General features: G+C 48.1%; 13 non-coding genes across 13 annotated transcripts; all 13 read right to left on the bottom strand.

Annotated features, from left to right (window-relative positions):
- Window positions 1-220: 220 nt before the first annotated feature.
- On the bottom strand, window positions 221-291 carry trnag-gcc (transfer RNA glycine (anticodon GCC)). The gene has a single exon. It is a non-coding gene; the product is annotated as a tRNA-Gly (tRNA).
- An 886-nt stretch (window positions 292-1,177) lies between these two features.
- Window positions 1,178-1,248, bottom strand: trnag-gcc (transfer RNA glycine (anticodon GCC)). Its single transcript has one exon. It is a non-coding gene; the product is annotated as a tRNA-Gly (tRNA).
- A 368-nt stretch (window positions 1,249-1,616) lies between these two features.
- Window positions 1,617-1,687, bottom strand: trnag-gcc (transfer RNA glycine (anticodon GCC)). The gene has a single exon. It is a non-coding gene; the product is annotated as a tRNA-Gly (tRNA).
- A 368-nt stretch (window positions 1,688-2,055) lies between these two features.
- trnag-gcc (transfer RNA glycine (anticodon GCC)) lies at window positions 2,056-2,126 on the bottom strand. Its single transcript has one exon. It is a non-coding gene; the product is annotated as a tRNA-Gly (tRNA).
- Window positions 2,127-2,500: 374 nt separating this feature from the next.
- trnag-gcc (transfer RNA glycine (anticodon GCC)) lies at window positions 2,501-2,571 on the bottom strand. The gene has a single exon. It is a non-coding gene; the product is annotated as a tRNA-Gly (tRNA).
- Window positions 2,572-2,939: 368 nt separating this feature from the next.
- Window positions 2,940-3,010, bottom strand: trnag-gcc (transfer RNA glycine (anticodon GCC)). Its single transcript has one exon. It is a non-coding gene; the product is annotated as a tRNA-Gly (tRNA).
- Window positions 3,011-3,900: 890 nt separating this feature from the next.
- trnag-gcc (transfer RNA glycine (anticodon GCC)) lies at window positions 3,901-3,971 on the bottom strand. Its single transcript has one exon. It is a non-coding gene; the product is annotated as a tRNA-Gly (tRNA).
- A 368-nt stretch (window positions 3,972-4,339) lies between these two features.
- On the bottom strand, window positions 4,340-4,410 carry trnag-gcc (transfer RNA glycine (anticodon GCC)). The gene has a single exon. It is a non-coding gene; the product is annotated as a tRNA-Gly (tRNA).
- Window positions 4,411-5,743: 1,333 nt separating this feature from the next.
- On the bottom strand, window positions 5,744-5,814 carry trnag-gcc (transfer RNA glycine (anticodon GCC)). Its single transcript has one exon. It is a non-coding gene; the product is annotated as a tRNA-Gly (tRNA).
- Window positions 5,815-8,108: 2,294 nt separating this feature from the next.
- On the bottom strand, window positions 8,109-8,179 carry trnag-gcc (transfer RNA glycine (anticodon GCC)). The gene has a single exon. It is a non-coding gene; the product is annotated as a tRNA-Gly (tRNA).
- Window positions 8,180-10,394: 2,215 nt separating this feature from the next.
- Window positions 10,395-10,465, bottom strand: trnag-gcc (transfer RNA glycine (anticodon GCC)). The gene has a single exon. It is a non-coding gene; the product is annotated as a tRNA-Gly (tRNA).
- A 1,768-nt stretch (window positions 10,466-12,233) lies between these two features.
- Window positions 12,234-12,304, bottom strand: trnag-gcc (transfer RNA glycine (anticodon GCC)). The gene has a single exon. It is a non-coding gene; the product is annotated as a tRNA-Gly (tRNA).
- Window positions 12,305-20,779: 8,475 nt separating this feature from the next.
- Window positions 20,780-20,850, bottom strand: trnag-gcc (transfer RNA glycine (anticodon GCC)). The gene has a single exon. It is a non-coding gene; the product is annotated as a tRNA-Gly (tRNA).
- Between the last annotated feature and the right edge of the window lie 6,398 nt (window positions 20,851-27,248).

Here is a 27,248-nt window from a genome sequence, read left to right as displayed (position 1 = left end):
GTGAAGAGAGTCTTTCCCCTTTCAATTCCTGTTTTTTTAATCGTCAAACCAAGATCTCTGTATAATTAAATATGTCAACGATACCGTCGGCAATTTTTAGCCTTTTGTGAGGCACATCCTCCATGATGGCAGCACACACAAAACGCCCTGTCAGCACTTTAAGAACCTAGTTCAAGGGCAATTTTGTACTAGGGATTCCTCAAAGAGGGGCCTCTGGCGATGCATTGGCCGGGAATCGGACCCGGGTCTCCCGCATGGCAAACGAGAATTCTACCACTGAACCACCAATGCTGACAATACAAGCACCCTGCATGAGGATTGGAAAAAGGAAGGCCTCGCAAAGCTTGGCACATCAAGAGAGGGCTGGGGAGGAGCCGACACGCTTGAAGTTCCCTGTAATGGCTCTTTCATGCCGAAGCCCAACATGCGTTCCCCGACAATTCAAGTGAAGAAAGAGAGTCTTTCCCCTTTCAATTCCTGTTTTTTTAATCGTCAAACCAAGATCTCTGTTTAATTAAATATGTCAACGATACCGTCGGCAATTTTTAGCCTTTTGTGAGGCACATAGAAATTGGAGCAGCCCAGCAACATTCTTTCTCTGCACGTGACCCATTCTGCATAATGGCAGCACATACAAAATGCTCTGGCAGCCTTGCTCAAGGGCACCCTGTCAGCTCCAAACACACTTCTCGAGGGAAATTTTACACTAGGCATTCCTGAAAGAGAAGTCTCCAGAGATGCATTGGCCAGGAATCGAACCCAGGTCTCCCGCATGGCAAACGAGAATTCTACCACTGAACCACCAATGCTGACAATACAAGCACCCTGCATGAGGATTGGAAAAAGGAAGGCCTCGCAAAGCTTGGCACATCAAGAGAGGCCTGGGGAGGAGCCGACACACTTGAAGTTCCCTGTAATGGCTCTTTCATGCCGAAGCCCAACATGCGTTCCCCGACAATTCAAGTGAAGATAGTCTTTCCCCTTTCAATTCCTGTTTTTTTAATCGTCAAACCAAGATCTCTGTTTAATTAAATATGTCAACAATACCGTCGGCAATTTTTAGCCTTTTGTGAGGCACATCCTCCATGATGGCAGCACACACAAAATGCCCTGTCAGCACTTTAAGAACCTAGCTCAATTTTGTACTAGGGATTCCTCAAAGAGGGGCCTCTGGCGATGCATTGGCCGGGAATCGGACCCGGGTCTCCCGCATGGCAAACGAGAATTCTACCACTGAACCACCAATGCTGAGAATACAAGCACCCTGCATGAGGATTGGAAAAAGGAAGGCCTCGCAAAGCTTGGCACATCAAGAGAGGGCTGGGGAGGAGCCGACACGCTTGAAGTTCCCTGTAATGGCTCTTTCATGCCGAAGCCCAACATGCGTTCCCCGACAATTCAAGTGAAGAGAGTCTTTCCCCTTTCAATTCCTGTTTTTTTAATCGTCAAACCAAGATCTCTGTTTAATTAAAAATGTCAACGATACCGTCGGCAATTTTTAGCCTTTTGTGAGGCACATCCTCCATGATGGCAGCACACACAAAATGCCCTGTCAGCACTTTAAGAACCTAGCTCAATTTTGTACTAGGGATTCCTCAAAGAGGGGCCTCTGGCGATGCATTGGCCGGGAATCGGACCCGGGTCTCCCGCATGGCAAACGAGAATTCTACCACTGAACCACCAATGCTGACAATACAAGCACCCTGCATGAGGATTGGAAAAAGGAAGGCCTCGCAAAGCTTGGCACATCAAGAGAGGGCTGGGGAGGAGCCGACACGCTTGAAGTTCCCTGTAATGGCTCTTTCATGCCGAAGCCCAACATGCGTTCCCCGACAATTCAAGTGAAGAGAGTCTTTCCCCTTTCAATTCCTGTTTTTTTAATCGTCAAACCAAGATCTCTGTTTAATTAAATATGTCAACGATACCGTCTGCAATTTTTAGCCTTTTGTGAGGCACATCCTCCATGATGGCAGCACACACAAAATGCCCTGTCAGCACTTTAAGAACCTAGCTCAATTTTGTACTAGGGATTCCGCAAAGAGGGGCCTCTGGCGATGCATTGGCCGGGAATCGGACCCGGGTCTCCCGCATGGCAAACGAGAATTCTACCACTGAACCACCAATGCTGACAATACAAGCACCCTGCATGAGGATTGGAAAAAGGAAGGCCTCGCAAAGCTTGGCACATCAAGAGAGGGCTGGGGAGGAGCCGAAACGCTTGAAGTTCCCTGTAATTGCTCTTTCATGCCGAAGCCCAACATGCGTTCCCCGACAATTCAAGTGAAGAGAGTCTTTCCCCTTTCAATTCCTGTTTTTTTAATCGTCAAACCAAGATCTCTGTTTAATTAAATATGTCAACGATACCGTCGGCAATTTTTAGCCTTTTGTGAGGCACATCCTCCATGATGGCAGCACACACAAAACGCCCTGTCAGCACTTTAAGAACCTAGCTCAAGGGCAATTTTGTACTAGGGATTCCTCAAAGAGGGGCCTCTGGCGATGCATTGGCCGGGAATCGGACCCGGGTCTCCCGCATGGCAAACGAGAATTCTACCACTGAACCACCAATGCTGACAATACAAGCACCCTGCATGAGGATTGGAAAAAGGAAGGCCTCGCAAAGCTTGGCACATCAAGAGAGGGCTGGGGAGGAGCCGACACGCTTGAAGTTCCCTGTAATGGCTCTTTCATGCCGAAGCCCAACATGCGTTCCCCGACAATTCAAGTGAAGAGAGTCTTTCCCCTTTCAATTCCAGTTTTTTTAATCGTCAAACCAAGATCTCTGTTTAATTAAATATGTCAACGATACCGTCGGCAATTTTTAGCCTTTTGTGAGGCACATCCTCCATGATGGCAGCACACACAAAATGCCCTGTCAGCACTTTAAGAACCTAGCTCAATTTTGTACTAGGGATTCCTCAAAGAGGGGCCTCTGGCGATGCATTGGCCGGGAATCGGACCCGGGTCTCCCGCATGGCAAACGAGAATTCTACCACTGAACCACCAATGCTGACAATACAAGCACCCTGCATGAGGATTGGAAAAAGGAAGGCCTCGCAAAGCTTGGCACATCAAGAGAGGGCTGGGGAGGAGCCGACACGCTTGAAGTTCCCTGTAATGGCTCTTTCATGCCGAAGCCCAACATGCGTTCCCCGACAATTCAAGTGAAGAAAGAGAGTCTTTCCCCTTTCAATTCCTGTTTTTTTAATCGTCAAACCAAGATCTCTGTTTAATTAAATATGTCAACGATACCGTCGGCAATTTTTAGCCTTTTGTGAGGCACATAGAAATTGGAGCAGCCCAGCAACATTCTTTCTCTGCACGTGACCCATTCTGCATAATGGCAGCACATACAAAATGCTCTGGCAGCCTTGCTCAAGGGCACCCTGTCAGCTCCAAACACACTTCTCGAGGGAAACTTTACACTAGGCATTCCTGAAAGAGAAGTCTCCAGAGATGCATTGGCCGGGAATCGGACCCAGGTCTCCCACACGGCAAACGAGAATTCTACCACTGAACCACCAATGCTGACAATACAAGCACCCTGCATGAGGATTGGAAAAAGGAAGGCCTCGCAAAGCTTGGCACATCAAGAGAGGGCTGGGGAGGAGCCGACACGCTTGAAGTTCCCTGTAATGGCTCTTTCATGCCGAAGCCCAACATGCGTTCCCCGACAATTCAAGTGAAGAAAGAGAGTCTTTCCCCTTTCAATTCCTGTTTTTTTAATCGTCAAACCAAGATCTCTGTTTAATTAAATATGTCAACGATACCGTCGGCAATTTTTAGCCTTTTGTGAGGCACATCCTCCATGATGGCAGCACACACAAAATGCCCTGTCAGCACTTTAAGAACCTAGCTCAATTTTGTACTAGGGATTCCTCAAAGAGGGGCCTCTGGCGATGCATTGGCCGGGAATCGGACCCGGGTCTCCCGCATGGCAAACGAGAATTCTACCACTGAACCACCAATGCTGACAATACAAGCACCCTGCATGAGGATTGGAAAAAGGAAGGCCTCGCAAAGCTTGGCACATCAAGAGAGGGCTGGGGAGGAGCCGACACGCTTGAAGTTCCCTGTAATGGCTCTTTCATGCCGAAGCCCAACATGCGTTCCCCGACAATTCAAGTGAAGAGAGTCTTTCCCCTTTCAATTCCTGTTTTTTTAATCGTCAATCCAAGATCTCTGTTTAATTAAATATGTGAACGATACCGTCGGCAATTTTTAGCCTTTTGTGAGGCACATCCTCCATGATAGTAGCACACACAAAATGCCCTGTCAGCACTTTAAGAACCTAGCTCAATTTTGTACTAGGGATTCCTCAAAGAGGGGCCTCTGGCGATGCATTGGCCGGGAATCGGACCCGGGTCTCCCGCATGGCAAACGAGAATTCTACCACTGAACCACCAATGCTGACAATACAAGCACCCTGCATGAGGATTGGAAAAAGGAAGGCCTCGCAAAGCTTGGCACATCAAGAGAGGGCTGGGGAGGAGCCGACACGCTTGAAGTTCCCTGTAATGGCTCTTTCATGCCGAAGCCCAACATGCGTTCCCCGACAATTCAAGTGAAGAAAGAGAGTCTTTCCCCTTTCAATTCCTGTTTTTTTAATCGTCAAACCAAGATCTCTGTTTAATTAAATATGTCAACGATACCGTCGGCAATTTTTAGCCTTTTGTGAGGCACATCCTCCATGATGGCAGCACACACAAAATGCCCTGTCAGCACTTTAAGAACCTAGCTCAATTTTGTACTAGGGATTCCTCAAAGAGGGGCCTCTGGCGATGCATTGGCCGGGAATCGGACCCGGGTCTCCCGCATGGCAAACGAGAATTCTACCACTGAACCACCAATGCTGACAATACAAGCACCCTGCATGAGGATTGGAAAAAGGAAGGCCTCGCAAAGCTTGGCACATCAAGAGAGGGCTGGGGAGGAGCCGACACGCTTGAAGTTCCCTGTAATGGCTCTTTCATGCCGAAGCCCAACATGCGTTCCCCGACAATTCAAGTGAAGAAAGAGAGTCTTTCCCCTTTCAATTCCTGTTTTTTTAATCGTCAAACCAAGATCTCTGTTTAATTAAATATGTCAACGATACCGTCGGCAATTTTTAGCCTTTTGTGAGGCACATCCTCCATGATGGCAGCACACACAAAATGCCCTGTCAGCACTTTAAGAACCTAGCTCAATTTTGTACTAGGGATTCCTCAAAGAGGGGCCTCTGGCGATGCATTGGCCGGGAATCGGACCCGGGTCTCCCGCATGGCAAACGAGAATTCTACCACTGAACCACCAATGCTGACAATACAAGCACCCTGCATGAGGATTGGAAAAAGGAAGGCCTCGCAAAGCTTGGCACATCAAGAGAGGGCTGGGGAGGAGCCGACACGCTTGAAGTTCCCTGTAATGGCTCTTTCATGCCGAAGCCCAACATGCGTTCCCCGACAATTCAAGTGAAGAAAGAGAGTCTTTCCCCTTTCAATTCCTGTTTTTTTAATCGTCAAACCAAGATCTCTGTTTAATTAAATATGTCAACGATACCGTCGGCAATTTTTAGCCTTTTGTGAGGCACATAGAAATTGGAGCAGCCCAGCAACATTCTTTCTCTGCACGTGACCCATTCTGCATAATGGCAGCACATACAAAATGCTCTGGCAGCCTTGCTCAAGGGCACCCTGTCAGCTCCAAACACACTTCTCGAGGGAAACTTTACACTAGGCATTCCTGAAAGAGAAGTCTCCAGAGATGCATTGGCCGGGAATCGAACCCAGGTCTCCCGCATGGCAAACGAGAGTTCTACCACTGAACCACCAATGCTGACAATACAAGCACCCTGCATGAGGATTGGAAAAAGGAAGGCCTCGCAAAGCTTGGCACATCCAGAGAGGGCTGGGGAGGAGCCGACACGCTTGAAGTTCCCTGTAATGGCTCTTTCATGCCGAAGCCCAACATGCGTTCCCCGACAATTCAAGTGAAGAAAGAGAGTCTTTCCCCTTTCAATTCCTGTTTTTTTAATCGTCAAACCAAGATCTCTGTTTAATTAAATATGTCAACGATACCGTCGGCAATTTTTAGCCTTTTGTGAGGCACATCCTCCATGATGGCAGCACACACAAAATGCCCTGTCAGCACTTTAAGAACCAAGCTCAATTTTGTACTAGGGATTCCTCGAAGAGGGGCCTCTGGCGATGCATTGGCCGGGAATCGGACCCGGGTCTCCCGCATGGCAAACGAGAATTCTACCACTGAACCACCAATGCTGACAATACAAGCACCCTGCATGAGGATTGGAAAAAGGAAGGCCTCGCAAAGCTTGGCACATCCAGAGAGGGCTGGGGAGGAGCCGACACGCTTGAAGTTCCCTGTAATGGCTCTTTCATGCCGAAGCCCAACATGCGTTCCCCGACAATTCAAGTGAAGAAAGAGAGTCTTTCCCCTTTCAATTCCTGTTTTTTTAATCGTCAAACCAAGATCTCTGTTTAATTAAATATGTCAACGATACCGTCGGCAATTTTCAGCCTTTTGTGAGGCACATAGAAATTGGAGCAGCCCAGCAACATTCTTTCTCTGCACGTGACCCATTCTGCATAATGGCAGCACATACAAAATGCTCTGGCAGCCTTGCTCAAGGGCACCCTGTCAGCTCCAAACACACTTCTCGAGGGAAATTTTACACTAGGCATTCCTGAAAGAGAAGTCTCCAGAGATGCATTGGCCGGGAATCAGACCCGGGTCTCCCGCATGGCAAACGAGAATTCTACCACTGAACCACCAATGCTGACAATACAAGCACCCTGCATGAGGATTGGAAAAAGGAAGGCCTCGCAAAGCTTGGCACATCAAGAGAGGGCTGGGGAGGAGCCGACACGCTTGAAGTTCCCTGTAATGGCTCTTTCATGCCGAAGCCCAACATGCGTTCCCCGACAATTCAAGTGAAGAAAGAGAGTCTTTCCCCTTTCAATTCCTGTTTTTTTAATCGTCAAACCAAGATCTCTGTTTAATTAAATATGTCAACGATACCGTCGGCAATTTTTAGCCTTTTGTGAGGCACATCCTCCATGATGGCAGCACACACAAAATGCCCTGTCAGCACTTTAAGAACCTAGCTCAATTTTGTACTAGGGATTCCTCAAAGAGGGGCCTCTGGCGATGCATTGGCCGGGAATCGGACCCGGGTCTCCCGCATGGCAAACGAGAATTCTACCACTGAACCACCAATGCTGACAATACAAGCACCCTGCATGAGGATTGGAAAAAGGAAGGCCTCGCAAAGCTTGGCACATCAAGAGAGGGCTGGGGAGGAGCCGACACGCTTGAAGTTCCCTGTAATGGCTCTTTCATGCCGAAGCCCAACATGCGTTCCCCGACAATTCAAGTGAAGAAAGAGAGTCTTTCCCCTTTCAATTCCTGTTTTTTTAATCGTCAAACCAAGATCTCTGTTTAATTAAATATGTCAACGATACCGTCGGCAATTTTTAGCCTTTTGTGAGGCACATCCTCCATGATGGCAGCACACACAAAATGCCCTGTCAGCACTTTAAGAACCTAGCTCAATTTTGTACTAGGGATTCCTCAAAGAGGGGCCTCTGGCGATGCATTGGCCGGGAATCGGACCCGGGTCTCCCGCATGGCAAACGAGAATTCTACCACTGAACCACCAATGCTGACAATACAAGCACCCTGCATGAGGATTGGAAAAAGGAAGGCCTCGCAAAGCTTGGCACATCAAGAGAGGGCTGGGGAGGAGCCGACACGCTTGAAGTTCCCTGTAATGGCTCTTTCATGCCGAAGCCCAACATGCGTTCCCCGACAATTCAAGTGAAGAAAGAGAGTCTTTCCCCTTTCAATTCCTGTTTTTTTAATCGTCAAACCAAGATCTCTGTTTAATTAAATATGTCAACGATACCGTCGGCAATTTTTAGCCTTTTGTGAGGCACATAGAAATTGGAGCAGCCCAGCAACATTCTTTCTCTGCACGTGACCCATTCTGCATAATGGCAGCACATACAAAATGCTCTGGCAGCCTTGCTCAAGGGCACCCTGTCAGCTCCAAACACACTTCTCGAGGGAAACTTTACACTAGGCATTCCTGAAAGAGAAGTCTCCAGAGATGCATTGGCCGGGAATCGAACCCAGGTCTCCCGCATGGCAAACGAGAGTTCTACCACTGAACCACCAATGCTGACAATACAAGCACCCTGCATGAGGATTGGAAAAAGGAAGGCCTCGCAAAGCTTGGCACATCCAGAGAGGGCTGGGGAGGAGCCGACACGCTTGAAGTTCCCTGTAATGGCTCTTTCATGCCGAAGCCCAACATGCGTTCCCCGACAATTCAAGTGAAGAAAGAGAGTCTTTCCCCTTTCAATTCCTGTTTTTTTAATCGTCAAACCAAGATCTCTGTTTAATTAAATATGTCAACGATACCGTCGGCAATTTTTAGCCTTTTGTGAGGCACATCCTCCATGATGGCAGCACACACAAAATGCCCTGTCAGCACTTTAAGAACCAAGCTCAATTTTGTACTAGGGATTCCTCGAAGAGGGGCCTCTGGCGATGCATTGGCCGGGAATCGGACCCGGGTCTCCCGCATGGCAAACGAGAATTCTACCACTGAACCACCAATGCTGACAATACAAGCACCCTGCATGAGGATTGGAAAAAGGAAGGCCTCGCAAAGCTTGGCACATCCAGAGAGGGCTGGGGAGGAGCCGACACGCTTGAAGTTCCCTGTAATGGCTCTTTCATGCCGAAGCCCAACATGCGTTCCCCGACAATTCAAGTGAAGAGAGTCTTTCCCCTTTCAATTCCTGTTTTTTTAATCGTCAATCCAAGATCTCTGTTTAATTAAATATGTGAACGATACCGTCGGCAATTTTTAGCCTTTTGTGAGGCACATCCTCCATGATGGTAGCACACACAAAATGCCCTGTCAGCACTTTAAGAACCTAGCTCAATTTTGTACTAGGGATTCCTCAAAGAGGGGCCTCTGGCGATGCATTGGCCGGGAATCGGACCCGGGTCTCCCGCATGGCAAACGAGAATTCTACCACTGAACCACCAATGCTGACAATACAAGCACCCTGCATGAGGATTGGAAAAAGGAAGGCCTCGCAAAGCTTGGCACATCAAGAGAGGGCTGGGGAGGAGCCGACACGCTTGAAGTTCCCTGTAATGGCTCTTTCATGCCGAAGCCCAACATGCATTCCCCGACAATTCAAGTGAAGAAAGAGAGTCTTTCCCCTTTCAATTCCTGTTTTTTTAATCGTCAAACCAAGATCTCTGTTTAATTAAATATGTCAACGATACCGTCGGCAATTTTTAGCCTTTTGTGAGGCACATCCTCCATGATGGCAGCACACACAAAATGCCCTGTCAGCACTTTAAGAACCTAGCTCAATTTTGTACTAGGGATTCCTCAAAGAGGGGCCTCTGGCGATGCATTGGCCGGGAATCGGACCCGGGTCTCCCGCATGGCAAACGAGAATTCTACCACTGAACCACCAATGCTGACAATACAAGCACCCTGCATGAGGATTGGAAAAAGGAAGGCCTCGCAAAGCTTGGCACATCAAGAGAGGGCTGGGGAGGAGCCGACACGCTTGAAGTTCCCTGTAATGGCTCTTTCATGCCGAAGCCCAACATGCGTTCCCCGACAATTCAAGTGAAGAAAGAGAGTCTTTCCCCTTTCAATTCCTGTTTTTTTAATCGTCAAACCAAGATCTCTGTTTAATTAAATATGTCAACGATACCGTCGGCAATTTTTAGCCTTTTGTGAGGCACATCCTCCATGATGGCAGCACACACAAAATGCCCTGTCAGCACTTTAAGAACCTAGCTCAATTTTGTACTAGGGATTCCTCAAAGAGGGGCCTCTGGCGATGCATTGGCCGGGAATCGGACCCGGGTCTCCCGCATGGCAAACGAGAATTCTACCACTGAACCACCAATGCTGACAATACAAGCACCCTGCATGAGGATTGGAAAAAGGAAGGCCTCGCAAAGCTTGGCACATCAAGAGAGGGCTGGGGAGGAGCCGACACGCTTGAAGTTCCCTGTAATGGCTCTTTCATGCCGAAGCCCAACATGCGTTCCCCGACAATTCAAGTGAAGAAAGAGAGTCTTTCCCCTTTCAATTCCTGTTTTTTTAATCGTCAAACCAAGATCTCTGTTTAATTAAATATGTCAACGATACCGTCGGCAATTTTTAGCCTTTTGTGAGGCACATAGAAATTGGAGCAGCCCAGCAACATTCTTTCTCTGCACGTGACCCATTCTGCATAATGGCAGCACATACAAAATGCTCTGGCAGCCTTGCTCAAGGGCACCCTGTCAGCTCCAAACACACTTCTCGAGGGAAACTTTACACTAGGCATTCCTGAAAGAGAAGTCTCCAGAGATGCATTGGCCGGGAATCGAACCCAGGTCTCCCGCATGGCAAACGAGAGTTCTACCACTGAACCACCAATGCTGACAATACAAGCACCCTGCATGAGGATTGGAAAAAGGAAGGCCTCGCAAAGCTTGGCACATCCAGAGAGGGCTGGGGAGGAGCCGACACGCTTGAAGTTCCCTGTAATGGCTCTTTCATGCCGAAGCCCAACATGCGTTCCCCGACAATTCAAGTGAAGAAAGAGAGTCTTTCCCCTTTCAATTCCTGTTTTTTTAATCGTCAAACCAAGATCTCTGTTTAATTAAATATGTCAACGATACCGTCGGCAATTTTTAGCCTTTTGTGAGGCACATCCTCCATGATGGCAGCACACACAAAATGCCCTGTCAGCACTTTAAGAACCAAGCTCAATTTTGTACTAGGGATTCCTCGAAGAGGGGCCTCTGGCGATGCATTGGCCGGGAATCGGACCCGGGTCTCCCGCATGGCAAACGAGAATTCTACCACTGAACCACCAATGCTGACAATACAAGCACCCTGCATGAGGATTGGAAAAAGGAAGGCCTCGCAAAGCTTGGCACATCCAGAGAGGGCTGGGGAGGAGCCGACACGCTTGAAGTTCCCTGTAATGGCTCTTTCATGCCGAAGCCCAACATGCGTTCCCCGACAATTCAAGTGAAGAGAGTCTTTCCCCTTTCAATTCCTGTTTTTTTAATCGTCAATCCAAGATCTCTGTTTAATTAAATATGTGAACGATACCGTCGGCAATTTTTAGCCTTTTGTGAGGCACATCCTCCATGATGGTAGCACACACAAAATGCCCTGTCAGCACTTTAAGAACCTAGCTCAATTTTGTACTAGGGATTCCTCAAAGAGGGGCCTCTGGCGATGCATTGGCCGGGAATCGGACCCGGGTCTCCCGCATGGCAAACGAGAATTCTACCACTGAACCACCAATGCTGACAATACAAGCACCCTGCATGAGGATTGGAAAAAGGAAGGCCTCGCAAAGCTTGGCACATCAAGAGAGGGCTGGGGAGGAGCCGACACGCTTGAAGTTCCCTGTAATGGCTCTTTCATGCCGAAGCCCAACATGCATTCCCCGACAATTCAAGTGAAGAAAGAGAGTCTTTCCCCTTTCAATTCCTGTTTTTTTAATCGTCAAACCAAGATCTCTGTTTAATTAAATATGTCAACGATACCGTCGGCAATTTTTAGCCTTTTGTGAGGCACATCCTCCATGATGGCAGCACACACAAAATGCCCTGTCAGCACTTTAAGAACCTAGCTCAATTTTGTACTAGGGATTCCTCAAAGAGGGGCCTCTGGCGATGCATTGGCCGGGAATCGGACCCGGGTCTCCCGCATGGCAAACGAGAATTCTACCACTGAACCACCAATGCTGACAATACAAGCACCCTGCATGAGGATTGGAAAAAGGAAGGCCTCGCAAAGCTTGGCACATCAAGAGAGGGCTGGGGAGGAGCCGACACGCTTGAAGTTCCCTGTAATGGCTCTTTCATGCCGAAGCCCAACATGCGTTCCCCGACAATTCAAGTGAAGAGAGTCTTTCCCCTTTCAATTCCTGTTTTTTTAATCGTCAAACCAAGATCTCTGTTTAATTAAATATGTCAACGATACCGTCGGCAATTTTTAGCCTTTTGTGAGGCACATAGAAATTGGAGCAGCCCAGCAACATTCTTTCTCTGCACGTGACCCATTCTGCATAATGGCAGCACATACAAAATGCTCTGCCAGCCTTGCTCAAGGGCACCCTGTCAGCTCCAAACACACTTCTCGAGGGAAATTTTACACTAGGCATTCCTGAAAGAGAAGTCTCCAGAGATGCATTGGCCGGGAATCGAACCCAGGTCTCCCGCATGGCAAACGAGAATTCTACCACTGAACCACCAATGCTGACAATACAAGCACCCTGCATGAGGATTGGAAAAAGGAAGGCCTCGCAAAGCTTGGCACATCAAGAGAGGGCTGGGGAGGAGCCGACACGCTTGAAGTTCCCTGTAATGGCTCTTTCATGCCGAAGCCCAACATGCGTTCCCCGACAATTCAAGTGAAGAAAGAGAGACTTTCCCCTTTCAATTCCTGTTTTTTTAATCGTCAAACCAAGATCTCTGTTTAATTAAATATGTCAACGATACCGTCGGCAATTTTTAGCCTTTTGTGAGGCACATCCTCCATGATGGCAGCACACACAAAATGCCCTGTCAGCACTTTAAGAACCTAGCTCAATTTTGTACTAGGGATTCCTCAAAGAGGGGCCTCTGGCGATGCATTGGCCGGGAATCGGACCCGGGTCTCCCGCATGGCAAACGAGAATTCTACCACTGAACCACCAATGCTGACAATACAAGCACCCTGCATGAGGATTGGAAAAAGGAAGGCCTCGCAAAGCTTGGCACATCAAGAGAGGGCTGGGGAGGAGCCGACACGCTTGAAGTTCCCTGTAATGGCTCTTTCATGCCGAAGCCCAACATGCGTTCCCCGACAAATCAAGTGAAAAGAGTCTTTCCCCTTTCAATTCCTGTTTTTTTAATCGTCAAACCAAGATCTCTGTTTAATTAAATATGTCAACGATACCGTCGGCAATTTTTAGCCTTTTGTGAGGCACATAGAAATTGGAGCAGCCCAGCAACATTCTTTCTCTGCACGTGACCCATTCTGCATAATGGCAGCACATACAAAATGCTCTGGCAGCCTTGCTCAAGGGCACCCTGTCAGCTCCAAACACACTTCTCGAGGGAAATTTTACACTAGGCATTCCTGAAAGAGAAGTCTCCAGAGATGCATTGGCCGGGAATCGGACCCGGGTCTCCCGCATGGCAAACTAGAATTCTACCACTGAACCACCAATGCTGACAATACAAGCACCCTGCATGAGGATTGGAAAAAGGAAGGCCTCGCAAAGCTTGGCACATCAAGAGAGGGCTGGGGAGGAGCCGACACGCTTGAAGTTCCCTGTAATGGCTCTTTCATGCCGAAGCCCAACATGCGTTCCCCGACAATTCAAGTGAAGAAAGAGAGTCTTTCCCCTTTCAATTCCTGTTTTTTTAATCGTCAAACCAAGATCTCTGTTTAATTAAATATGTCAACGATACCGTCGGCAATTTTTAGCCTTTTGTGAGGCACATAGAAATTGGAGCAGCCCAGCAACATTCTTTCTCTGCACGTGACCCATTCTGCATAATGGCAGCACATACAAAATGCTCTGGCAGCCGTGCTCAAGGGCACCCTGTCAGCTCCAAACACACTTCTCAAGGGAAATTTTACACTAGGCATTCCTGAAAGAGAAGTCTCCAGAGATGCATTGGCCGGGAATCGGACCCAGGTTTCCCGCATGGCAAACGAGAATTCTACCACTGAACCACCAATGCTGACAATACAAGCACCCTGCATGAGGATTGGAAAAAGGAAGGCCTCGCAAAGCTTGGCACATCAAGAGAGGGCTGGGGAGGAGCCGACACGCTTGAAGTTCCCTGTAATGGCTCTTTCATGCCGAAGCCCAACATGCGTTCCCCGACAATTCAAGTGAAGAAAGAGAGTCTTTCCCCTTTCAATTCCTGTTTTTTTAATCGTCAAACCAAGATCTCTGTTTAATTAAATATGTCAACGATACCGTCGGCAATTTTTAGCCTTTTGTGAGGCACATCCTCCATGATGGCAGCACACACAAAATGCCCTGTCAGCACTTTAAGAACCTAGCTCAATTTTGTACTAGGGATTCCTCAAAGAGGGGCCTCTGGCGATGCATTGGCCGGGAATCGGACCCGGGTCTCCCGCATGGCAAACGAGAATTCTACCACTGAACCACCAATGCTGACAATACAAGCACCCTGCATGAGGATTGGAAAAAGGAAGGCCTCGCAAAGCTTGGCACATCAAGAGAGGGCTGGGGAGGAGCCGACACGCTTGAAGTTCCCTGTAATGGCTCTTTCATGCCGAAGCCCAACATGCGTTCCCCGACAATTCAAGTGAAAAGAGTCTTTCCCCTTTCAATTCCTGTTTTTTTAATCGTCAAACCAAGATCTCTGTTTAATTAAATATGTCAACGATACCGTCGGCAATTTTTAGCCTTTTGTGAGGCACATCCTCCATGATGGCAGCACACACAAAATGCCCTGTCAGCACTTTAAGAACCTAGCTCAATTTTGTACTAGGGATTCCTCAAAGAGGGGCCTCTGGCGATGCATTGGCCGGGAATCGGACCCGGGTCTCCCGCATGGCAAACGAGAATTCTACCACTGAACCACCAATGCTGACAATACAAGCACCCTGCATGAGGATTGGAAAAAGGAAGGCCTCGCAAAGCTTGGCACATCAAGAGAGGGCTGGGGAGGAGCCGACACGCTTGAAGTTCCCTGTAATGGCTCTTTCATGCCGAAGCCCAACATGCGTTCCCCGACAATTCAAGTGAAGAGAGTCTTTCCCCTTTCAATTCCTGTTTTTTTAATCGTCAAACCAAGATCTCTGTTTAATTAAATATGTCAACGATACCGTCGGCAATTTTTAGCCTTTTGTGAGGCACATAGAAATTGGAGCAGCCCAGCAACATTCTTTCTCTGCACGTGACCCATTCTGCATAATGGCAGCACATACAAAATGCTCTGGCAGCCTTGCTCAAGGGCACCCTGTCAGCTCCAAACACACTTCTCAAGGGAAATTTTATACTAGGCATTCCTGAAAGAGAAGTCTCCAGAGATGCATTGGCCGGGAATCGAACCCAGGTCTCCCGCATGGCAAACTAGAATTCTACCACTGAACCACCAATGCTGACAATACAAGCACCCTGCATGAGGATTGGAAAAAGGAAGGCCTCGCAAAGCTTGGCACATCAAGAGAGGGCTGGGGAGGAGCCGACACGCTTGAAGTTCCCTGTAATGGCTCTTTCATGCCGAAGCCCAACATGCGTTCCCCGACAATTCAAGTGAAGAAAGAGAGTCTTTCCCCTTTCAATTCCTGTTTTTTTAATCGTCAAACCAAGATCTCTGTTTAATTAAATATGTCAACGATACCGTCGGCAATTTTCAGCCTTTTGTGAGGCACATAGAAATTGGAGCAGCCCAGCAACATTCTTTCTCTGCACGTGACCCATTCTGCATAATGGCAGCACATACAAAATGCTCTGGCAGCCTTGCTCAAGGGCACCCTGTCAGCTCCAAACACACTTCTCGAGGGAAATTTTACACTAGGCATTCCTGAAAGAGAAGTCTCCAGAGATGCATTGGCCGGGAATCGGACCCGGGTCTCCCGCATGGCAAACTAGAATTCTACCACTGAACCACCAATGCTGACAATACAAGCACCCTGCATGAGGATTGGAAAAAGGAAGGCCTCGCAAAGCTTGGCACATCAAGAGAGGGCTGGGGAGGAGCCGACACGCTTGAAGTTCCCTGTAATGGCTCTTTCATGCCGAAGCCCAACATGCGTTCCCCGACAATTCAAGTGAAGAAAGAGAGTCTTTCCCCTTTCAATTCCTGTTTTTTTAATCGTCAAACCAAGATCTCTGTTTAATTAAATATGTCAACGATACCGTCGGCAATTTTTAGCCTTTTGTGAGGCACATCCTCCATGATGGCAGCACACACAAAATGCCCTGTCAGCACTTTAAGAACCTAGCTCAATTTTGTACTAGGGATTCCTCAAAGAGGGGCCTCTGGCGATGCATTGGCCGGGAATCGGACCCGGGTCTCCCGCATGGCAAACGAGAATTCTACCACTGAACCACCAATGCTGACAATACAAGCACCCTGCATGAGGATTGGAAAAAGGAAGGCCTCGCAAAGCTTGGCACATCAAGAGAGGGCTGGGGAGGAGCCGACACGCTTGAAGTTCCCTGTAATGGCTCTTTCATGCCGAAGCCCAACATGCGTTCCCCGACAATTCAAGTGAAAAGAGTCTTTCCCCTTTCAATTCCTGTTTTTTTAATCGTCAAACCAAGATCTCTGTTTAATTAAATATGTCAACGATACCGTCGGCAATTTTTAGCCTTTTGTGAGGCACATCCTCCATGATGGCAGCACACACAAAATGCCCTGTCAGCACTTTAAGAACCTAGCTCAATTTTGTACTAGGGATTCCTCAAAGAGGGGCCTCTGGCGATGCATTGGCCGGGAATCGGACCCGGGTCTCCCGCATGGCAAACGAGAATTCTACCACTGAACCACCAATGCTGACAATACAAGCACCCTGCATGAGGATTGGAAAAAGGAAGGCCTCGCAAAGCTTGGCACATCAAGAGAGGGCTGGGGAGGAGCCGACACGCTTGAAGTTCCCTGTAATGGCTCTTTCATGCCGAAGCCCAACATGCGTTCCCCGACAATTCAAGTGAAGAAAGAGAGTCTTTCCCCTTTCAATTCCTGTTTTTTTAATCGTCAAACCAAGATCTCTGTTTAATTAAATATGTCAACGATACCGTCGGCAATTTTTAGCCTTTTGTGAGGCACATAGAAATTGGAGCAGCCCAGCAACATTCTTTCTCTGCACGTGACCCATTCTGCATAATGGCAGCACATACAAAATGCTCTGGCAGCCTTGCTCAAGGGCACCCTGTCAGCTCCAAACACACTTCTCGAGGGAAATTTTACACTAGGCATTCCTGAAAGAGAAGTCTCCAGAGATGCATTGGCCGGGAATCGGACCCGGGTCTCCCGCATGGCAAACGAGAATTCTACCACTGAACCACCAATGCTGACAATACAAGCACCCTGCATGAGGATTGGAAAAAGGAAGGCCTCGCAAAGCTTGGCACATCAAGAGAGGGCTGGGGAGGAGCCGACACGCTTGAAGTTCCCTGTAATGGCTCTTTCATGCCGAAGCCCAACATGCGTTCCCCGACAATTCAAGTGAAGAAAGAGAGTCTTTCCCCTTTCAATTCCTGTTTTTTTAATCGTCAAACCAAGATCTCTGTTTAATTAAATATGTCAACGATACCGTCGGCAATTTTTAGCCTTTTGTGAGGCACATCCTCCATGATGGCAGCACACACAAAATGCCCTGTCAGCACTTTAAGAACCTAGCTCAATTTTGTACTAGGGATTCCTCAAAGAGGGGCCTCTGGCGATGCATTGGCCGGGAATCGGACCCGGGTCTCCCGCATGGCAAACGAGAATTCTACCACTGAACCACCAATGCTGACAATACAAGCACCCTGCATGAGGATTGGAAAAAGGAAGGCCTCGCAAAGCTTGGCACATCAAGAGAGGGCTGGGGAGGAGCCGACACGCTTGAAGTTCCCTGTAATGGCTCTTTCATGCCGAAGCCCAACATGCGTTCCCCGACAATTCAAGTGAAGAAAGAGAGTCTTTCCCCTTTCAATTCCTGTTTTTTTAATCGTCAAACCAAGATCTCTGTTTAATTAAATATGTCAACGATACCGTCGGCAATTTTTAGCCTTTTGTGAGGCACATAGAAATTGGAGCAGCCCAGCAACATTCTTTCTCTGCACGTGACCCATTCTGCATAATGGCAGCACATACAAAATGCTCTGGCAGCCTTGCTCAAGGGCACCCTGTCAGCTCCAAACACACTTCTCGAGGGAAATTTTACACTAGGCATTCCTGAAAGAGAAGTCTCCAGAGATGCATTGGCCGGGAATCGGACCCGGGTCTCCCGCATGGCAAACGAGAATTCTACCACTGAACCACCAATGCTGACAATACAAGCACCCTGCATGAGGATTGGAAAAAGGAAGGCCTCGCAAAGCTTGGCACATCAAGAGAGGGCTGGGGAGGAGCCGACACGCTTGAAGTTCCCTGTAATGGCTCTTTCATGCCGAAGCCCAACATGCGTTCCCCGACAATTCAAGTGAAGAAAGAGAGTCTTTCCCCTTTCAATTCCTGTTTTTTTAATCGTCAAACCAAGATCTCTGTTTAATTAAATATGTCAACGATACCGTCGGCAATTTTTAGCCTTTTGTGAGGCACATCCTCCATGATGGCAGCACACACAAAATGCCCTGTCAGCACTTTAAGAACCTAGCTCAATTTTGTACTAGGGATTCCTCAAAGAGGGGCCTCTGGCGATGCATTGGCCGGGAATCGGACCCGGGTCTCCCGCATGGCAAACGAGAATTCTACCACTGAACCACCAATGCTGACAATACAAGCACCCTGCATGAGGATTGGAAAAAGGAAGGCCTCGCAAAGCTTGGCACATCAAGAGAGGGCTGGGGAGGAGCCGACACGCTTGAAGTTCCCTGTAATGGCTCTTTCATGCCGAAGCCCAACATGCGTTCCCCGACAATTCAAGTGAAAAGAGTCTTTCCCCTTTCAATTCCTGTTTTTTTAATCGTCAAACCAAGATCTCTGTTTAATTAAATATGTCAACGATACCGTCGGCAATTTTTAGCCTTTTGTGAGGCACATCCTCCATGATGGCAGCACACACAAAATGCCCTGTCAGCACTTTAAGAACCTAGCTCAATTTTGTACTAGGGATTCCTCAAAGAGGGGCCTCTGGCGATGCATTGGCCGGGAATCGGACCCGGGTCTCCCGCATGGCAAACGAGAATTCTACCACTGAACCACCAATGCTGACAATACAAGCACCCTGCATGAGGATTGGAAAAAGGAAGGCCTCGCAAAGCTTGGCACATCAAGAGAGGGCTGGGGAGGAGCCGACACGCTTGAAGTTCCCTGTAATGGCTCTTTCATGCCGAAGCCCAACATGCGTTCCCCGACAATTCAAGTGAAAAGAGTCTTTCCCCTTTCAATTCCTGTTTTTTTAATCGTCAAACCAAGATCTCTGTTTAATTAAATATGTCAACGATACCGTCGGCAATTTTTAGCCTTTTGTGAGGCACATCCTCCATGATGGCAGCACACACAAAATGCCCTGTCAGCACTTTAAGAACCTAGCTCAATTTTGTACTAGGGATTCCTCAAAGAGGGGCCTCTGGCGATGCATTGGCCGGGAATCGGACCCGGGTCTCCCGCATGGCAAACGAGAATTCTACCACTGAACCACCAATGCTGACAATACAAGCACCCTGCATGAGGATTGGAAAAAGGAAGGCCTCGCAAAGCTTGGCACATCAAGAGAGGGCTGGGGAGGAGCCGACACGCTTGAAGTTCCCTGTAATGGCTCTTTCATGCCGAAGCCCAACATGCGTTCCCCGACAATTCAAGTGAAGAAAGAGAGTCTTTCCCCTTTCAATTCCTGTTTTTTTAATCGTCAAACCAAGATCTCTGTTTAATTAAATATGTCAACGATACCGTCGGCAATTTTTAGCCTTTTGTGAGGCACATAGAAATTGGAGCAGCCCAGCAACATTCTTTCTCTGCACGTGACCCATTCTGCATAATGGCAGCACATACAAAATGCTCTGGCAGCCTTGCTCAAGGGCACCCTGTCAGCTCCAAACACACTTCTCGAGGGAAATTTTACACTAGGCATTCCTGAAAGAGAAGTCTCCAGAGATGCATTGGCCGGGAATCGGACCCGGGTCTCCCGCATGGCAAACGAGAATTCTACCACTGAACCACCAATGCTGACAATACAAGCACCCTGCATGAGGATTGGAAAAAGGAAGGCCTCGCAAAGCTTGGCACATCAAGAGAGGGCTGGGGAGGAGCCGACACGCTTGAAGTTCCCTGTAATGGCTCTTTCATGCCGAAGCCCAACATGCGTTCCCCGACAATTCAAGTGAAGAAAGAGAGTCTTTCCCCTTTCAATTCCTGTTTTTTTAATCGTCAAACCAAGATCTCTGTTTAATTAAATATGTCAACGATACCGTCGGCAATTTTTAGCCTTTTGTGAGGCACATCCTCCATGATGGCAGCACACACAAAATGCCCTGTCAGCACTTTAAGAACCTAGCTCAATTTTGTACTAGGGATTCCTCAAAGAGGGGCCTCTGGCGATGCATTGGCCGGGAATCGGACCCGGGTCTCCCGCATGGCAAACGAGAATTCTACCACTGAACCACCAATGCTGACAATACAAGCACCCTGCATGAGGATTGGAAAAAGGAAGGCCTCGCAAAGCTTGGCACATCAAGAGAGGGCTGGGGAGGAGCCGACACGCTTGAAGTTCCCTGTAATGGCTCTTTCATGCCGAAGCCCAACATGCGTTCCCCGACAATTCAAGTGAAGAGAGTCTTTCCCCTTTCAATTCCTGTTTTTTTAATCGTCAAACCAAGATCTCTGTTTAATTAAATATGTCAACGATACCGTCGGCAATTTTTAGCCTTTTGTGAGGCACATAGAAATTGGAGCAGCCCAGCAACATTCTTTCTCTGCACGTGACCCATTCTGCATAATGGCAGCACATACAAAATGCTCTGGCAGCCTTGCTCAAGGGCACCCTGTCAGCTCCAAACACACTTCTCGAGGGAAATTTTACACTAGGCATTCCTGAAAGAGAAGTCTCCAGAGATGCATTGGCCGGGAATCGAACCCAGGTCTCCCGCATGGCAAACGAGAATTCTACCACTGAACCACCAATGCTGACAATACAAGCACCCTGCATGAGGATTGGAAAAAGGAAGGCCTCGCAAAGCTTGGCACATCAAGAGAGGGCTGGGGAGGAGCCGACACGCTTGAAGTTCCCTGTAATGGCTCTTTCATGCCGAAGCCCAACATGCGTTCCCCGACAATTCAAGTGAAGAAAGAGAGACTTTCCCCTTTCAATTCCTGTTTTTTTAATCGTCAAACCAAGATCTCTGTTTAATTAAATATGTCAACGATACCGTCGGCAATTTTTAGCCTTTTGTGAGGCACATCCTCCATGATGGCAGCACACACAAAATGCCCTGTCAGCACTTTAAGAACCTAGCTCAATTTTGTACTAGGGATTCCTCAAAGAGGGGCCTCTGGCGATGCATTGGCCGGGAATCGGACCCGGGTCTCCCGCATGGCAAACGAGAATTCTACCACTGAACCACCAATGCTGACAATACAAGCACCCTGCATGAGGATTGGAAAAAGGAAGGCCTCGCAAAGCTTGGCACATCAAGAGAGGGCTGGGGAGGAGCCGACACGCTTGAAGTTCCCTGTAATGGCTCTTTCATGCCGAAGCCCAACATGCGTTCCCCGACAATTCAAGTGAAAAGAGTCTTTCCCCTTTCAATTCCTGTTTTTTTAATCGTCAAACCAAGATCTCTGTTTAATTAAATATGTCAACGATACCGTCGGCAATTTTTAGCCTTTTGTGAGGCACATAGAAATTGGAGCAGCCCAGCAACATTCTTTCTCTGCACGTGACCCATTCTGCATAATGGCAGCACATACAAAATGCTCTGGCAGCCTTGCTCAAGGGCACCCTGTCAGCTCCAAACACACTTCTCGAGGGAAATTTTACACTAGGCATTCCTGAAAGAGAAGTCTCCAGAGATGCATTGGCCGGGAATCGGACCCGGGTCTCCCGCATGGCAAACTAGAATTCTACCACTGAACCACCAATGCTGACAATACAAGCACCCTGCATGAGGATTGGAAAAAGGAAGGCCTCGCAAAGCTTGGCACATCAAGAGAGGGCTGGGGAGGAGCCGACACGCTTGAAGTTCCCTGTAATGGCTCTTTCATGCCGAAGCCCAACATGCGTTCCCCGACAATTCAAGTGAAGAAAGAGAGTCTTTCCCCTTTCAATTCCTGTTTTTTTAATCGTCAAACCAAGATCTCTGTTTAATTAAATATGTCAACGATACCGTCGGCAATTTTTAGCCTTTTGTGAGGCACATAGAAATTGGAGCAGCCCAGCAACATTCTTTCTCTGCACGTGACCCATTCTGCATAATGGCAGCACATACAAAATGCTCTGGCAGCCTTGCTCAAGGGCACCCTGTCAGCTCCAAACACACTTCTCGAGGGAAATTTTACACTAGGCATTCCTGAAAGAGAAGTCTCCAGAGATGCATTGGCCGGGAATCGGACCCGGGTCTCCCGCATGGCAAACGAGAATTCTACCACTGAACCACCAATGCTGACAATACAAGCACCCTGCATGAGGATTGGAAAAAGGAAGGCCTCGCAAAGCTTGGCACATCAAGAGAGGGCTGGGGAGGAGCCGACACGCTTGAAGTTCCCTGTAATGGCTCTTTCATGCCGAAGCCCAACATGCGTTCCCCGACAATTCAAGTGAAGAAAGAGAGTCTTTCCCCTTTCAATTCCTGTTTTTTTAATCGTCAAACCAAGATCTCTGTTTAATTAAATATGTCAACGATACCGTCGGCAATTTTTAGCCTTTTGTGAGGCACATCCTCCATGATGGCAGCACACACAAAATGCCCTGTCAGCACTTTAAGAACCTAGCTCAATTTTGTACTAGGGATTCCTCAAAGAGGGGCCTCTGGCGATGCATTGGCCGGGAATCGGACCCGGGTCTCCCGCATGGCAAACGAGAATTCTACCACTGAACCACCAATGCTGACAATACAAGCACCCTGCATGAGGATTGGAAAAAGGAAGGCCTCGCAAAGCTTGGCACATCAAGAGAGGGCTGGGGAGGAGCCGACACGCTTGAAGTTCCCTGTAATGGCTCTTTCATGCCGAAGCCCAACATGCGTTCCCCGACAATTCAAGTGAAAAGAGTCTTTCCCCTTTCAATTCCTGTTTTTTTAATCGTCAAACCAAGATCTCTGTTTAATTAAATATGTCAACGATACCGTCGGCAATTTTTAGCCTTTTGTGAGGCACATCCTCCATGATGGCAGCACACACAAAATGCCCTGTCAGCACTTTAAGAACCTAGCTCAATTTTGTACTAGGGATTCCTCAAAGAGGGGCCTCTGGCGATGCATTGGCCGGGAATCGGACCCGGGTCTCCCGCATGGCAAACGAGAATTCTACCACTGAACCACCAATGCTGACAATACAAGCACCCTGCATGAGGATTGGAAAAAGGAAGGCCTCGCAAAGCTTGGCACATCAAGAGAGGGCTGGGGAGGAGCCGACACGCTTGAAGTTCCCTGTAATGGCTCTTTCATGCCGAAGCCCAAAATGCGTTCCCCGACAATTCAAGTGAAAAGAGTCTTTCCCCTTTCAATTCCTGTTTTTTTAATCGTCAAACCAAGATCTCTGTTTAATTAAATATGTCAACGATACCGTCGGCAATTTTTAGCCTTTTGTGAGGCACATCCTCCATGATGGCAGCACACACAAAATGCCCTGTCAGCACTTTAAGAACCTAGCTCAATTTTGTACTAGGGATTCCTCAAAGAGGGGCCTCTGGCGATGCATTGGCCGGGAATCGGACCCGGGTCTCCCGCATGGCAAACGAGAATTCTACCACTGAACCACCAATGCTGACAATACAAGCACCCTGCATGAGGATTGGAAAAAGGAAGGCCTCGCAAAGCTTGGCACATCAAGAGAGGGCTGGGGAGGAGCCGACACGCTTGAAGTTCCCTGTAATGGCTCTTTCATGCCGAAGCCCAACATGCGTTCCCCGACAATTCAAGTGAAAAGAGTCTTTCCCCTTTCAATTCCTGTTTTTTTAATCGTCAAACCAAGATCTCTGTTTAATTAAATATGTCAACGATACCGTCGGCAATTTTTAGCCTTTTGTGAGGCACATAGAAATTGGAGCAGCCCAGCAACATTCTTTCTCTGCACGTGACCCATTCTGCATAATGGCAGCACATACAAAATGCTCTGGCAGCCTTGCTCAAGGGCACCCTGTCAGCTCCAAACACACTTCTCGAGGGAAATTTTACACTAGGCATTCCTGAAAGAGAAGTCTCCAGAGATGCATTGGCCGGGAATCGGACCCGGGTCTCCCGCATGGCAAACTAGAATTCTACCACTGAACCACCAATGCTGACAATACAAGCACCCTGCATGAGGATTGGAAAAAGGAAGGCCTCGCAAAGCTTGGCACATCAAGAGAGGGCTGGGGAGGAGCCGACACGCTTGAAGTTCCCTGTAATGGCTCTTTCATGCCGAAGCCCAACATGCGTTCCCCGACAATTCAAGTGAAGAAAGAGAGTCTTTCCCCTTTCAATTCCTGTTTTTTTAATCGTCAAACCAAGATCTCTGTTTAATTAAATATGTCAACGATACCGTCGGCAATTTTTAGCCTTTTGTGAGGCACATCCTCCATGATGGCAGCACACACAAAATGCCCTGTCAGCACTTTAAGAACCTAGCTCAATTTTGTACTAGGGATTCCTCAAAGAGGGGCCTCTGGCGATGCATTGGCCGGGAATCGGACCCGGGTCTCCCGCATGGCAAACGAGAATTCTACCACTGAACCACCAATGCTGACAATACAAGCACCCTGCATGAGGATTGGAAAAAGGAAGGCCTCGCAAAGCTTGGCACATCAAGAGAGGGCTGGGGAGGAGCCGACACGCTTGAAGTTCCCTGTAATGGCTCTTTCATGCCGAAGCCCAACATGCGTTCCCCGACAATTCAAGTGAAAAGAGTCTTTCCCCTTTCAATTCCTGTTTTTTTAATCGTCAAACCAAGATCTCTGTTTAATTAAATATGTCAACGATACCGTCGGCAATTTTTAGCCTTTTGTGAGGCACATCCTCCATGATGGCAGCACACACAAAATGCCCTGTCAGCACTTTAAGAACCTAGCTCAATTTTGTACTAGGGATTCCTCAAAGAGGGGCCTCTGGCGATGCATTGGCCGGGAATCGGACCCGGGTCTCCCGCATGGCAAACGAGAATTCTACCACTGAACCACCAATGCTGACAATACAAGCACCCTGCATGAGGATTGGAAAAAGGAAGGCCTCGCAAAGCTTGGCACATCAAGAGAGGGCTGGGGAGGAGCCGACACGCTTGAAGTTCCCTGTAATGGCTCTTTCATGCCGAAGCCCAACATGCATTCCCCGACAATTCAAGTGAAGAAAGAGAGTCTTTCCCCTTTCAATTCCTGTTTTTTTAATCGTCAAACCAAGATCTCTGTTTAATTAAATATGTCAACGATACCGTCGGCAATTTTTAGCCTTTTGTGAGGCACATCCTCCATGATGGCAGCACACACAAAATGCCCTGTCAGCACTTTAAGAACCTAGCTCAATTTTGTACTAGGGATTCCTCAAAGAGGGGCCTCTGGCGATGCATTGGCCGGGAATCGGACCCGGGTCTCCCGCATGGCAAACGAGAATTCTACCACTGAACCACCAATGCTGACAATACAAGCACCCTGCATGAGGATTGGAAAAAGGAAGGCCTCGCAAAGCTTGGCACATCAAGAGAGGGCTGGGGAGGAGCCGACACGCTTGAAGTTCCCTGTAATGGCTCTTTCATGCCGAAGCCCAACATGCGTTCCCCGACAATTCAAGTGAAGAGAGTCTTTCCCCTTTCAATTCCTGTTTTTTTAATCGTCAAACCAAGATCTCTGTTTAATTAAATATGTCAACGATACCGTCGGCAATTTTTAGCCTTTTGTGAGGCACATAGAAATTGGAGCAGCCCAGCAACATTCTTTCTCTGCACGTGACCCATTCTGCATAATGGCAGCACATACAAAATGCTCTGGCAGCCTTGCTCAAGGGCACCCTGTCAGCTCCAAACACACTTCTCAAGGGAAATTTTACACTAGGCATTCCTGAAAGAGAAGTCTCCAGAGATGCATTGGCCGGGAATCGGACCCGGGTCTCCCGCATGGCAAACTAGAATTCTACCACTGAACCACCAATGCTGACAATACAAGCACCCTGCATGAGGATTGGAAAAAGGAAGGCCTCGCAAAGCTTGGCACATCAAGAGAGGGCTGGGGAGGAGCCGACACGCTTGAAGTTCCCTGTAATGGCTCTTTCATGCCGAAGCCCAACATGCGTTCCCCGACAATTCAAGTGAAGAAAGAGAGTCTTTCCCCTTTCAATTCCTGTTTTTTTAATCGTCAAACCAAGATCTCTGTTTAATTAAATATGTCAACGATACCGTCGGCAATTTTTAGCCTTTTGTGAGGCACATAGAAATTGGAGCAGCCCAGCAACATTCTTTCTCTGCACGTGACCCATTCTGCATAATGGCAGCACATACAAAATGCTCTGGCAGCCTTGCTCAAGGGCACCCTGTCAGCTCCAAACACACTTCTCGAGGGAAATTTTACACTAGGCATTCCTGAAAGAGAAGTCTCCAGAGATGCATTGGCCGGGAATCAGACCCGGGTCTCCCGCATGGCAAACGAGAATTCTACCACTGAACCACCAATGCTGACAATACAAGCACCCTGCATGAGGATTGGAAAAAGGAAGGCCTCGCAAAGCTTGGCACATCAAGAGAGGGCTGGGGAGGAGCCGACACGCTTGAAGTTCCCTGTAATGGCTCTTTCATGCCGAAGCCCAACATGCGTTCCCCGACAATTCAAGTGAAGAAAGAGAGTCTTTCCCCTTTCAATTCCTGTTTTTTTAATCGTCAAACCAAGATCTCTGTTTAATTAAATATGTCAACGATACCGTCGGCAATTTTTAGCCTTTTGTGAGGCACATCCTCCATGATGGCAGCACACACAAAATGCCCTGTCAGCACTTTAAGAACCTAGCTCAATTTTGTACTAGGGATTCCTCAAAGAGGGGCCTCTGGCGATGCATTGGCCGGGAATCGGACCCGGGTCTCCCGCATGGCAAACGAGAATTCTACCACTGAACCACCAATGCTGACAATACAAGCACCCTGCATGAGGATTGGAAAAAGGAAGGCCTCGCAAAGCTTGGCACATCAAGAGAGGGCTGGGGAGGAGCCGACACGCTTGAAGTTCCCTGTAATGGCTCTTTCATGCCGAAGCCCAACATGCGTTCCCCGACAATTCAAGTGAAAAGAGTCTTTCCCCTTTCAATTCCTGTTTTTTTAATCGTCAAACCAAGATCTCTGTTTAATTAAATATGTCAACGATACCGTCGGCAATTTTTAGCCTTTTGTGAGGCACATCCTCCATGATGGCAGCA

The sequence above is a fragment of the Neoarius graeffei genome, chromosome 2 (assembly GCF_027579695.1).
Source record: "Neoarius graeffei isolate fNeoGra1 chromosome 2, fNeoGra1.pri, whole genome shotgun sequence".
NCBI classification, from domain to species: domain Eukaryota; kingdom Metazoa; phylum Chordata; class Actinopteri; order Siluriformes; family Ariidae; genus Neoarius; species Neoarius graeffei.
This window is presented reverse-complemented; position numbering and strand designations above follow the sequence as displayed.